This window comes from Lissotriton helveticus, chromosome 5_1 (genome assembly GCF_964261635.1).
Source record: "Lissotriton helveticus chromosome 5_1, aLisHel1.1, whole genome shotgun sequence".
In the NCBI taxonomy this organism is placed as follows: domain Eukaryota; kingdom Metazoa; phylum Chordata; class Amphibia; order Caudata; family Salamandridae; genus Lissotriton; species Lissotriton helveticus.
Window position 1 is genome coordinate 1,735,914,637 of NC_136065.1, and position 14,568 is coordinate 1,735,929,204.

General features: G+C 46.0%; 1 protein-coding gene across 4 annotated transcripts in view; it reads left to right on the forward strand.

Moving 5' to 3' along the window:
• The first annotated feature begins 3,914 nt into the window (after window positions 1–3,914).
• Window positions 3,915–14,568, forward strand: part of ARHGAP27 (Rho GTPase activating protein 27) — a 627,637-nt gene continuing 616,983 nt past the window's right edge. For 2 of the 4 annotated variants that reach the window (XM_078645010.1, XM_078645011.1), the window contains exon 1: window positions 3,962–4,223. The gene's annotated coding sequence lies outside the window, so the exon portion shown is untranslated. Of the gene's footprint in view, window positions 4,224–14,568 lie in introns of all 4 variants that reach the window. The other 2 variants (XM_078645012.1, XM_078645013.1) reach the window with 2 other exon arrangements.

The following is a 14,568-nucleotide window of genomic DNA, read 5'->3' on the forward strand; positions in this document are numbered from 1 at the left end:
TTTCCCGCGCACTGGCCAGCAGCCGCGCACCAACGACCTTCCCAATATGCCGAAGCCATGAGCTCCTTATGCATCCGTGAAAAAGCTGCCACCTGCCACACCATGTCCTCATCCGCAAAAAACAAGGACACGCCACTGACATCTTGCAGGAAACGCAACCAGATAGTCAAATCAGCACGGACAGCAGTTGTAAGGCGCACACGAATGATGAGGAATGCCGGCGCCTGACATCGAGAGGCCCAGATGTCGACAAAAACGTCCTACCCGCCCGAACGACCCAACAAGCAAAATTGAGGCACCCCAAAAGTTTCCGTACGTTCCGCCGCCCACTTCGTGGACTCCCAACACCAAGCGTATGAAATCAGTCATCTCCCGCACGATAGCAGCAGGCAAGCGCAGCAGCATAGTCGCGGTATCAATCGCAATCCCGAAGAAATTCAGAGATGTACAGGGACCTTCGGCCGTAACCGGCGCCAGAGGAAAGCCCAAACCCCGGTCATAGCCGAAAGATTACCAAAGCCGCCTGATACTGCCCGGACTGACCCCCCACCCCCCCTTGTAAAAGAAATTAATCAAGGTAATGGCAGACCAAGAAGCAGCCGCTGACAAAAATTGAAGCGCCACTGCAGAAGGGTACTGAGGGTCTCAAAGAGGGAACATGACACCGAGCAGCCCATGGGTAATACTTTATGAACATAAAAACATCCCCCAAAATGCATACCAAAGAGACCCAACAAAAACCACGTAGGGATCGGAAGGAGCCGGAAGCCGACTGATGTCACTCTTTGCAGCAAAAAAACCCCAACGCCTGCCCAGCGAACGAGCCATAAGGCGTCATCCCCTGAAGCATAGGGCACGGTTGAGGCAGCTGGGTCAATGAATTCGGTGACGGATGCACCCTCCAGGCCAGGACCGACGATGGAGGAGGTGAAAACTCCCCCATCACCCTTTGGGGACCGCCCCCCAGTGGAGAGACGATCCAATCAGAGAGAGGACAACTCAGAAAAAGGACCTGCAAACCGATCCCTCAGCATCCAACTTCTGCTGCACAAACCTGAGAGCACTCCCTCACCGACCGCAGATTGTCAGACCACCACCCCACCCGGAGACCCTGATAACCAAACCGAAACCCAACCCTGAAAAAACCCAGAACAAAATCGCAGCAGCCTCAAAGTCAGGATAGTCCACCAACCGCAGAATCAGAATGTGCTGCTCAATAGGGGTAGGAGCCCTCATGTGCAAAGTGCGGAGGTTGTCACCTACCCCCTGAACCCCTCCCCCGTCCTGCAACCCGCAGTCCGTGAAAACACTGTGTGAGAGCATGCCGCCCCCCCCCACACTGCACACACTCGTGGCAATCGGTTTGGCAGGATACTATCCTCCGCAACCATGTTTTGAACAGCCACGCCATCCCCAAACTGTAGAAAATCTTCCCCCGTAGGTTGCATAGTAGAAACATTCAAAACCACGGCCGCTCAAGCCGCAGTGTCAGAGCGACTCGCTCACCAACAATCCCATCCCCCGCACCAATTAATCTTATACTCTTAACAGGGAGACTCTCCCTTGCTGCGTGACGTTTTTTTTTTTTTTTTTTTTACAGCCACCCCATCCCCAACTGTAGAAACATCCCTTGGAGATTGCACATCAGAAACATTCAAAAACTCACAGGCCGCTCAAGCCCCGTTGCCAGAGCGACTCGCTCACCAAGAACCTCATCCCCTGTACCAAAACGATGTGGTACTCGTAACAGGGAGACTCTCCCTAGGGTTCCACACGGACCATCTTTTCCTCCCGGCAACTGTGCCGACTTCCGCTGAAACATCCAGTTAGCTAGCCCACTCCCCCTGTGTCACTTACCGCCGCGTGGTCCCACATGACTCCTGCAAAAATACGAGAAACAGGGGGTTGCCCCAGCCCACCCCTCTGGGCCCGTGCTGCCAAAAGCCCAATTCCCTTACCCCGCAAACTCCCCACCTACCCATTCATCATCTTGTACATCCAAATAGAAATCTTCCCAGAAAAAATGAAAACTTTTGCCCTGCCACTTGGCAGCGCCCCATCAACAATTCCCCCATCAGAAAACTGCCAGTCAACATCATGAAAGCTCCGCGCGCGCAGAAAACTTCCAGAAGAGAGATCCGCTCCAGATCCCTCTCCCGTGATCCCACCACTGGAAACAGCCGTAGAGACAGCTCCCAAGCCCGAAGAAACAGTCCTCAGCCGCTCAGCCGGAGGAACAGCTCGAAAACTGCGGCCGCTCAAACCAGACCGAAAAATCCGCAAAAACTACCTCCCCCCCACAGAGGCAAGGGAAACACCCCAAGAGGACCCAGCAACCGGCGCCAACCCAGGGGCACCACCCAACCCGGGCGCCGAACCCACCCCGGGGGGCGGCAGGCATCCCGCGGCGAGCCGGGAACAACACCGGGCTGGTGACAGAGGACGCCCACCATGGCCAGAGGCTGGAGGAAAACAAGGGGGGGGGCAGCGGAACCAGAAACCATGAGCCAGGGAGAGGGCCGAGGGGGGGGGGGGGGGAAGAGAAGTACAGCAAAAAAAGGGGGTGGGGGCAATTCTGGGCAGCCCTGGGCCAAATTGCTGGGGTAAAATGCAGGAGGGCTTGGCCCAAGCACAGGGGTGGAGCGAGGCGGCGGGGAGCGCTGCCCAATCACCCAAATGGGGCGAAGCCCCGCCTGACAAACCAGGCACTGAAGGGTGAGGGGCCCCCGGCGAGAGGAGCATGAACATGTGTCCCGGTGAGGCACGTAGGGCCGAAAATTCCGCCCTCGCCGGGCCCCCAGCAACAACAGGAGACTTCCTGGTCCTGACAGGAGGGGACCCAAACATACGCGGGGCCTGCCGGCCCACGGAGCGACCCCGCCCACCCCCCGGGCGCCCCACACAATTCAGCAACTCACAAAGGCAAAGGCCTACCTGCTGGCGGGCGCCCGGGTCGCCGGCGGGGTCCCCGAGTCCGCAGGAACCTGGGCCGGCATCTGGAAAGCCGCCGGCATGGCGGCCCCTCCGCCGCCTTCGTCGTCCATGTCAAGCGACACCAGCAGCCGCCGCCCGCGGCCCGCCCTCAGCAGCCTTGCGAGAGGGGGGGGGGGAGAAAGGGGCCGGCCGAACCAACCCACGCCTACCGCCGGCACTCCCAGGCAACCTGAGGTCCTAGCACCCGGCGTCGTAAAGCGCCCGGACAGCCCGCCCGACCTCCGCCGCCTCCTCCATGGCCCCCCTGACGGAGAACAGTAAGCGGGCGGGGCAAAAAGAACCTCCCTTCCCTTGCCTCCCTCTAACGCCGTGCCCAACCGCCAGCCTGACTTCCCTTTAATACCTCCCCCCAATCAACCCCACCTGCTTAACTGATTCTCGCGCGAACACGCCCAGGGAGAGACCAGCTCGCGCCTGGCTCTCCCTGGGTCCCCCCTTGCGTATGCCAATCTTACTTAACTACTTGCTGTTAACTACAGGAGTATTCTGAAGACACCAAAGCATGTGGATTTGTTTCAGTCAAATGAACTGGCTGCTGAAACGTGATTTATTACACTGTACACAAAAAACCTTGGAACTTCCCCTAAATGTAAGTTCATCCTGAACTTTAGGAAGTGTGCTAGGTCAGAGTTTAACAGCTCCTCTGTTCTGTCACAGTGAGGCAGCTCTTGGACCACGCATATTTGCCCTGTAATTTAGGATAATTCCGTGTACGGCAAGAGTACAGGCCGGCCACAAAGAGTAAAAAAATATATAATTGTTTTTGGTATAAGTGGGAGTTTGGTTTTAGAGCGGTATCTTCCCGGCTCTCGGCTTCATCGCCTCTAGATTTGAGGAAGTGAGCAGGAATCTCGGTTCTGTGAATGTGCTCTCGATATTGTTCAACAGGAAATGAGGGAGAGTCAACGAGAGGCAAGTTCAGACCAGCTTTAATCATAAAAACACACAGGCGCAGACAGGCTCCCTTGCAATCTGTTGACTCTGCCTTGATATGCAGAGCAGCTCACTGTACGAAACCAAGGCTTGGCCCAGGAGGACACCGTAGGCCGGTGCTGCGGTGCATCAGTGCGCGCGAGGGAGCGCATCAGTGCGGCGCGAGGGACAGTAGGCCGGCCGGTGCTGCGGTGCAACACTGCGCGCGAGGGAGCGCATCAGTGCGGCGCGAGGGAGCGCACCCGAGCGGAGGCGGGCATGACCCCTGGAGACGGAGAATGACCTGGTGATCACAGGTGAGGCGTTTTATGTCGTCGTCAGCCATGGGACGTGTCACATCGGAGTCTTGTGAGTTTTTAAAACATCCGGGAGCGTTCGGAAGCATTGTGGGTGCTGAAAGTTAGTTAGCCCTGCCTCGGCACCAGCCCGGCTGTTTCTGTGCAGCCCGGAGAACTAAGTGTCAAGAGACGGATGTTTTCACCCACATTTTCAGTGCGTATTTATTTAAGAGCAAAAGAAACACTACACCTAATCCAAATTTGTGAGTCTTATTTTATTTCTGTGGGTGAGACCCTTTCTGTGAATGTGTAAAACCTCCGGCTCCGTCAAGGTGTGGCATGGGGTTGTTGTCTCCGTTTAGATTACTCCAAGATAGAAGCATTTGTACTTTCACGGGTCATGAAAGGTGAGTTTAGATAAAACGTCCTTGCTTTCGGGCGAAGGTTCCAGTCTAGACAGGAGCTGTGGCAGGCTCAGGGCGCTCCTCATGGCAAACAGTTCTGTTGAAAGCGCCCCGGTCAACAAACACAGTCGGCATTTTTGTGGTATCTTTAACACGTCTAGCATTTGTGGTGGTGTGGTGAGCTGGTGCTGTGCAGTGCCTGTGACGTTTCTGCTTAAAGTGCACGCACTCCTGGAGTGGCACTGCTCACGACCGCAGCTACCCCATCCTCGTCCTGGCTGCAGCTTCTCGGTTTGTTCCATAGTTCTAGAGTATGCCAGGGTGTCCTGGTCTAATTGGGGCTGACTTTTAGAACTGATTTCAAACATTTCAGGAGACTTTGAGTATCATTGAGGAAAGCAGGTTTTCCAGGATAACGTACCGAAGTGTGTACATAACAGCGCAAAATTACGACACGAGTGGAAACCACCTGACCTTGTCATAAGACATGCACTCATTCCTATGTCAATCAGTGGGAGGACTTCCGCCGGTCCTCATCTGTGCTATTTTGATGCCTTTTACGTCTGCGTGATGGCTCAGTGAGTTAAGCTCGCAGTGACACGCTGGTTACCAGTTTGAATCATAGAGAATGGAAAGCAAATGTATACGTCAGTCCTTCCAAGATCGTTAAATCTTAAATTGGGTGACACTTAGAACTGCTATACACAGCTCTCAGAAACATCAGAGGTGCAGTAAAACTATTATGTAAAAATACGTTATTATGTATGTAGCCCCATCTAAAAATATCAATTAAAAACTGAAGCCACTTCAGCTTTTACCCAGCCACATGGTCGTGACTTGGATTAATGTAAACATATCTCCCGTCTTCAGAAACTCAGACTCCATCTTCTAGCCGTGGTCTAAGTTGAATGTAGCGCCTGAAGACGGCAGGCCCATGCACGGCGCATTCCAATTTATGCATGCAGGACTTACAGAGGCCAAGAGTTAGGTCCCTTCTACCACTTCCAAGAGGGGGAAGAAGTATAAGGAATTGTCATCAGTAAGACCAGTTCTATTGAGCATCCTTGGAATTCTTTAAGTTTAGAGGGCATTAAACTCTGTATTAGACCATGGCTTTTTAGTTTGTATGTCAACCCTTTCTTCAGACATTTTCTGGGGTCAGTGTTGTGCACAGTTTTTAATTAGTGCATTGCAAAATAATAATAATAATAATAATAATAATCCACATTTGTAAAGCGCCCATTCACCCGTAAGGGTCTCTAGGCGCTGGGGGCCGTCGGGAAGATTAAGAAGTATAAGGAATTGTCATCAGTAAGACCAGTTCTATTGAGCATCCTTGGAATTCTTTAAGTTTAGAGGGCATTAAACTCTGTATTAGACCATGGCTTTTTAGTTTGTATGTCAACCCTTTCTTCAGACATTTTCTGGGGTCAGTGTTGTGCACAGTTTTTAATTAGTGCATTGCAAAATAATAATAATAATAATAATAATCCACATTTGTAAAGCGCCCAATCACCCGTAAGGGTCTCTAGGCGCTGGGGGCCGTCGGGAAGATTAAGAAGTATAAGGAATTGTCATCAGTAAGACCAGTTCTATTGAGCATCCTTGGAATTCTTTAAGTTTAGAGGGCATTAAACTCTGTATTAGACCATGGCTTTTTAGTTTGTATGTCAACCCTTTCTTCAGACATTTTCTGGGGTCAGTGTTGTGCACAGTTTTTAATTAGTGCATTGCAAAATAATAATAATAGTAATAATAATAATAATCCACATTTGTAAAGCGCCCAATCACCCGTAAGGGTCTCTAGGCGCTGGGGGCCGTCGGGAAGATTAAGCAAGCTATTGCCCAGAGTCACATGGTGCTGAGCTAACCTGCCGCCGGAGCCGGGGATCGAACCCTGATCCCCCAGATTCCAGCGTCAGTCGCCCTGGCCGCGGCGCCACACCTCTCCCACAACTAATACAAGTCACAATTCAATATTGGCCCCAAAAGCACAATATGGTAGCAGTTCATTGCATCACAACATCGAAATAAATTATTTAGTACCCAAAGAACACCCTGGTGATATTTTAGTATATTACAAAATTACAAACAAATTAAACCGATGATTTGATAATGGGTCATTGAAGAACCTGATGGTCTTGGATTACTAGTAGCACACTGTGTTCCGCTCGCCCTGGACAGAATGGTTTCCTATAACTGTGTTCTTCTGCTCTAGATATACCCTTTGGAATTTCACACCATTTTGCTATCAATAATGTTGCAGATGATTTACGGTACGTTTCCTGTGACAGATTGTTGTAAAAAAAAAGTCCATAGACCATGCCAAATCGCTCTAACACGATGTGGCTTTTGTAGGACACAACATATTTCCAACCTTTCTCTAACACAATAGTGAATGTTTCAAATATTGAATTACAAGGAGTCCCAGAATGGATTGTTTTTTTCAAATTGCTAGCTAATATTGCAGCTTTTTCAAATTGCTAGCTAATACTGCAGCTTATGTCCGCATTTGCGGAGAAAATAGAGGAACAGTAGATGTTACCTTAGCTATTGAGCATAGCATAACCCTAAATTTAGGAAGCAGTGAACAGTTTTACAGAGAACATTTCCTTTGTAGCATGAATTCTCAAAATGTAGGTCAAATAGATTGTTCAACAGTTTTTCATTGGAAATGCTTTGATTTTATTGGTCATTGAACAATTATACAACTTGTGTAGTCCATTAAATAGCACTATCAAAGTTTAATTATACTTTCCTCAAAATCATTTTTTCAAAATTAGGGCTTACAAGACTAAAAGTCTGGGCATTGGGTGGATGCTACATTAATAGAAATCGAGTAACCCATAGCATAGTAATTATGGAGTCAGTGATAGTCGTGGGAATAGATGTAGTTGCACTGGAACCACACTATACATGTTTACTTAGAATACTGCAAGATTGAGTCAAAAGATGAAGGATGCGGATTGGTTGCAAAATTACATGAAAACGATGGAATGTGCTTTCAGGATGTGACAGGCACTATGGAAGCATCACTGAATGGTTCAACAACATTTTATTCTTCTGTCATACAGAAAAAGCAGAAAGGGTCAATGGCTGCACTAGCCGTCTGGATCCCCATAATGTTACATGGTTCTATCTAATGTTTTATGGTCACGTCTCAGGTCATTTTGTCCATTAGACTTACTGGGATGGCAAATGTGAGGATGTCATCAATATCTTAAATGTAAATAATCCTCTTGTAAAAAAAAATGGAAATGACGTAACACTAACAGAGAAATGGGATATTTGATCCATGCACAACAATAGTGTCTAGTAATTTTAACGGCGGTCCAGTGAAAGGTATGTCAGAAAGGGAGCTAATTGAAGAAGATTATTCATGAGGTTTACCATCGGCTGCTATAATTTTGTGGAAATGTTACAGATGGGAAATGCTTCTTGACTATGCTGCCCACTTGTGGCATTTGTCCCCTAAATGGGTGGCATGGATGTACACCAGGAAAGCCAATGAGGTCTGCTCACATAATGACCATTCAAGCCGGTTAGTGTGGTCTTTAATTTGCTGACAATTGGAACTGAAATTAGTTCATCCAGCAACTGTAGGTCAGTGAAATGGAGACTAGAACAATATAACACTTGGCTTCCTTCCTTAATGGAAACAATTGTGGTGGAACTGGAGGAAATGTACCAACTTGGTAATATTTATGACTGTGGAGCTGTGTGTTAGCACTTTTTGAACAGATGGTTAGTTAGATGTCACCTTTCTTCATCACCACTGAAAATCCAAAATCGGATCTTAACAGGAGCCCATGAAATGGTTGACAGCGAGTGTGCTGGAAAGATACTGAGAAGTGAGCAGAACCCCCTAGACCGTGCCATGTCACACCAGATGCTGAGCAGGTGCTGGATGCCTTTTTTTTTTTTGCCTTGTGTAACGATGATAAATTCTTATGGTCACTTAAAATAAAGCATGGCACAGCAAGCCTAGTTTCATGCTGGGCGGAGAAGGTAACTTCTATGGGTCAATCCCTCAAAATGTATTCTAGGCTGAGTTGATTTCAGTATGGTCTAATTGACATAAAGCAAAGTTTCAGGATTGGGGTGGGTATGATAATCAGTTTATAAGATTATTTGTAATATGCACCAACTATGCCTTTCTCAGGTGTGTGCTATCATCACTTTCGTAGGTCTGAAGTCAGTTTTTAATTTGCTAAGTCTTCAGCAACTTTGGTCTGATACCAATAACTTCTCAATTACTTGTTATTAGCTGTGCACGGATTGCACCACCAAACCACATCGGAAACCTCCGTATCAGCTGTTCTCTGAATATACTGAACTTTTCCCAGTAGCCACTAGGGTCCATCATGGGTGAATTCCTGTCATATGGGTGATTATTGGCTAATTGAAGTCCGAACTTTGGAACCTCGGTGGAGAAAAAATATATATATTGTTTGCAGATGACTTAGTATTGCAGAGTGAGTATCAGAGTGATTAGCTTAACAGCAACTGAAGGCATTGAGGATTCTGAGTAAGGCAGGAGGTTCTCAGACAGGGGAGCTGAGGGGATAGCTTATGGTGACCTGGTGAGCTTTTAGACCTCATGCCCTGCTCTAAATAAGGCCCTGATCTTTGCATTTGTGATTTTAAAAGATTTAAAAAAAATATTGTTCATATTAATGCTTGTCTAGCAGTGGTACGAAAGCAAAATCCATCATTTTGTATATAGAGACTCCGCTTGGGAAAACCTTTCCTCTCAATGATTTACTATTAGACCAAGTTACTGTGGTTGATAAGACTCTACCCTGAGTGTATCAAAAAGAAAAGTTGTGTGCACCTTGAAACTGATATGAGGGGCACTCCTGTGCTGAAGGGGTGGAACTGACGGCGAATCGCGTAGTGTCGTCTCACAGGCTTATCATATGAAAGGGCAGTAGCAACAACCGTCCGAGTAATGGGGTTACATCAACGTTGGGAGGAGCAACTAAAGAGGTGAAATAACACCAGGAGTTTCCCCGTTTGCTTTAAAGATTGTACTGGTTATTTTACTGAATCTCTGGTATCAATGGTTTGTGTCCTATATTTGATTAGGTTGAAAAGAAATTTGCTTTAGGTCATCTCTGGATATACTATACGCAAAACTCACAATAAGTGTTTATTGTTAACCCATGAGAAAATATTTTAGAAATAAATGGATTCTGAGGACCTCTGGGCAAATCCATCAATGAATAATAGGAGTACAAAATGGGAGATCAAAAATATCGGCACACCAAATGGAAAAAGTTGATACAAAGTACCAAGTGCGGTTCCCGCTTGTGTGAGTACTCACTGGTGTACGCACATGTCGGGACTGAACTGTACTTGGGTGAAATTACACGGGAAATCCAGCATGCCACATAGATTACATTTAGATGGGGTATATTGTGGGAGTATGCTTACACAGTAAAATATAGTAATTCTAAGAATAAGGGTGGGTATTATAACCGTGAGATGGGCTGCAAAGAAATAAAAGAAACCATATTGCACAATATGTTTTTTTTAAATCTTAAATCTTATAGCATGAGTAGGAAAAGATTGATGCCTCTGTTGAAGAGCAGCGGGGTCACTAAAGATAGGGGTGCCACAACATTTTGCTATAGGACTGTAATATGGATTTATATTCCAGCAGTATCATATGGTGATGGATAAATGATATGATGGAAGAAGTTGAGTGAAAACGGAGAATCCACGGGCATAATTTTCTTCACCATTTAACCCCTATAGTGCAGGAAATTCCAAGTGAGGATTCTCCTCCAGATTTAGCACCTCCTCCAGAATTCGAAGGATTGTCCTTTACCACCAAAATGTAAACTAGGGTACATGCGGGGGCCGTTTATGCGGAAGGAAAACCAGTAAATAACAAGGAGACACGTATCGGCACTCTTAATATGTCATAAAAATGGATAACTTGGTTTTCGTAAAGAAAAACACAACATTTGTGTAGCTCTATCGCCTGCTTGAAGAAGGAGTGTGTGTTGTTTGTGCTGAAGTATCCATAAAACCGAGCAGCATACTCATTAAATGGTTACATAAAATGCAAATTCCCCTTAAGTACTATCTGCACAGGAGTGGCCTAGGTTTCTGCCTGACTAATCATCTATTTTTGGAATCACACAGAGGAAGAGATACTATTTTGTTAATAAACCTGTTTATTTCTGTGTTACATTTCTTGTCTGACACATGAGTGCAGAATTTGTCACCAGTGCCCAAGGGGCATTCTCAGTAGCACTGAAATATATATGACAAGCTAAACAATGTGCCTGGGATCTCCATAGACTTATCACTGTGCTAAGGAAATGGAAGCTATTTGATGCTGGCACTGGCTGCCTTGGAACCAGCTGACCCGGACCCATATTACACATATGTTGCACTGCCCTGGTCTGCAGCAGGATGCATATTTAGCTTGGTGCGCTGGGCGCAGACAGGGTCAGTACACCTTATCACAATGAATGCACTGCATCCAGTGTGGGCGCACACCTGTGGCTGCAATGGGAGCAGCCCCTTAGTGAAAGGCAGAACCGCTATTTGAAGCCACCTGTCTGCATTTTATTTTGCAGGTGGCAACCCAGCCTGAATATTAAGGGGGGGGGGGCAGAGATCACACTGCAGGCAGGTGCAGGGCGTGACTGCACCTGCATGTAGGGAGATGTCTGGGGACACTTTAGAACCATCTCTATGTAGCACACCGCCAGTGCGCCCACTGATGGCCTCTTTGTTTCTGTTCCCGCCTCTGTAATACTTGTAAGAGAGAACAGGAGTGTGACCCATAAAGCAATCGGGATTAGGGTTCAAAGGTGTAAAGACAATACAGTATCCCAACAGGTAAAATTCAAAAGACAATTTTTGTTGCATGCACGGAGCATTACACGGACAAAAGAAAAGGAGACTCTTATTCAGATGATTTTCATGTAGAAATTATTCTTGTATTGTAATGTTTAAAGGAGGGTAAGGTCATATTCAAACAATTTGTACAGCACAAAGTTGGAAAATTCATATGACAACCGCCAAAACTTGATGCTCAATATATACAAGTGGTATGTGGCGACGCAAGTGAGAAGGTGGACAGCGTGAACGGCGCAAGGTGAACAAGGTGAAATAATTATACAATGAGTGGCTCGGTGTGTGACAAAGTTATAATGACTTTACATCACAATTCACAATTTCAGAGGAGCCAAAAAGAAGGATGCGCCTATAGTTGCGCTGTGGAGTCGACGACGTTTCGGTCCTTGATCAATTGGGACCATCTTCAGGACATGGTTATCTCGTTTTCAGTGCTGTGCAGGAGCGGAGTATCGATCCGGGCGGGGAGATCCGGCGAGGTTCGTGTGGCTGCAAGGGATCTGATCAATCCGGGGGGCCAGAGAGGAAAGGGCGAGCATCTAAGTAAGATCGCGGCAATGCTTGTCGATCCGGCGGTCAAGGACCTGGATTAGTCTAGGAGCTTGGTTAGGAATGGATCCATACGGGCAGATCAGCCGAGGGTCAGGCTGCCAGCATATTCAGCACCAAGTTTTGCCGGTTGTCATATGAATTTTCCAACTTTGTGCTGTACAAATTGTTTGAATATGACCTTACCCTCCTTTAAACATTACAATACAAGAATAATTTCTACATGAAAATCATCTGAATAAGTGTCTCCTTTTCTCTTGTCCGTGTAATGCTTCGTGCATGCAACAAAAATTGTCTTTTGAATTTTACCTGTTGGGATACTGTATTGTCTTTACGCCTCTGTAATAGAGCGTGGGTGCAGGGGGGTTCAATCATTTGTATGGGCTACACACCTTTGCAAATGAGAAAACAATCTTCTCTGGTGCAATCTGTATCACAGAGGGACCTAAAAAACGTTTCCAGCCCTGTATGCCATAGCACAGTGCCCACGGAGCATCAGTTTGAGATATCATTCATGCACACTGGGTATTACTAAAATTATGCAGTGGGTGCTGCTGCAACCTGACGCTCAACAAACACATGGCCGGTGCAATTCGGAATAAAACCTGAATAGAAATGAAATTCAAATGGACGTGACATTACAAGGAACTTGAGGCCTGATTTTTACTTTGGTGGATGGGGTCCTTCCACAGAAACATGACAGATATCCCATCTGCCGTATTTCAATTACATTATATCCTATGGCATTTGTACTATGGTGGATGCGACATCCGTCACGTTTGAGACAGTGTATCCCATCCATCAAATTCTAAACTTAGATGTTTTCATCTTCTGTTGTCTGTTTATACGAAATATTATGCAATGTTTTAAAAAAAATCAACATAGCTCGTTATGAGCTTATATAACGATACAATCAAAAAGAACGACGCTATGATACAAAATATTAATTACATAAAAAAGAAACAGGATTACTGAAATTCTTTGATTTCTAAAATAAAATAGAGAGAACATCCTAATAATACACTTAGCTCCTTATCTAAATAGTGCACTGTCATATGGTTTGGCCTCCGACTGTCTTAATTTATAATCATTATTTTAAATAATAGTTGAGAATTTGTAGTGGCAACCTCAGAAAGAGACTTAAAGTACCTTATTTAGTTCCAGATGGTAGTGGTAGAATGGTTGTAAATGGTAGTCGTGCCAATTATGACTACGGCTTATTTAGAGTAGATGGTAATTAGCGATCACTTTTGATTTGTTCTCACAATTATGAATGTGTTTTAGCAGGTGGTAACAGCAAGTGCATAATGAAAAAAGCAGACAATAGTTCACATGAGACCGGCACTAAAGTGCTCACTGGAATTATTTGTCCTTGTTTTGACTCAAATTTCAGATTGAAGCAAACGCTGCTGTCTGCACTAAGGAGTTCAGGGGGCCAGCATTTACCTCTAGATTCTCTATGGATGGTGTTTGTGTCACAGTAATCCTACTCAAAGTGCGATCAGAGTGATTGACACTCACTTATTCGGAAGACAAGCTTAATGTTGGGTTGGAGCGGCCTTGGGTTGGTGCTGATCCTTCCTGCAAGAAGCATCACGTTGAGGCGAGGTTCTTCTGAACCAGTGGTCCGAGGACTCTCGGGTCCATGACACCTTCAGGGGTCTACTGCTTAGAAAATGAAATAAGGTTAGTTGACTTATTAAAGTGTATATAAATGATGAAGCTACACTTTAAAACGTTCTGTATACGTGAAAGAATTAGAAATTGGAGGCTAACTATTCAGTTGGTATCCTCAGATTGATTGTTGGGAGCGGTGCAAATACATCAAACATAATATAATATGGGCAATGGTTGGCCTCAATTGAATTTAGAAAAACTCCTACCTTGACATTCAAATTTAGTTTGTTTATATTGTCTGTGAATGAAATAAAATATTCAATCATTTGTGTTTTTGTTATGAATGCTTCTGCCTGTGTGTTTTTTGTGTAGTGTTTTGAATTACAAATTGTTGAAATTGCTCTGGCTGGGCTCTCCGGCTTCCAGTTCTGACTCGTAGGGTCCCTGGATTCCAATAATGATTCAGTGGGAGTACCCGCATTTCAGTCATGATTAGATGGGTGTTCACAGAAGTCAAAAGTTAAGAACCACTGACATTGAGGATACCTGTCACCATTGTGCTGATATGTTCAGAGGCCTAATGTGGAGTTGCTTAAGGTCGTGCTCTGTAACCATTCTTATTGAGCTGGTATACTCTGCCATGCATTTCCTTAAAAAGATCCTTTTGAATGAGCTTCGATAACTCCCAGCCATTTCTTAGGATACAGCCTAAAAATATTAAACAGAAGGGGAACTCAACTGTTTGTTTGGCGGTAACAGACAGCTGGTTGTGTAACAATTAACCTCCAAAAGCTGATATTAACTCCCAAAAGCTGAAATTAACTCCAAAAGACCAAAATCATGGTGGTACAGCCTCACACAACTGCTTGACCCAAAGAACTTCGGACTGGGGCAGTGAGAGAATCTCACAAGGGGAG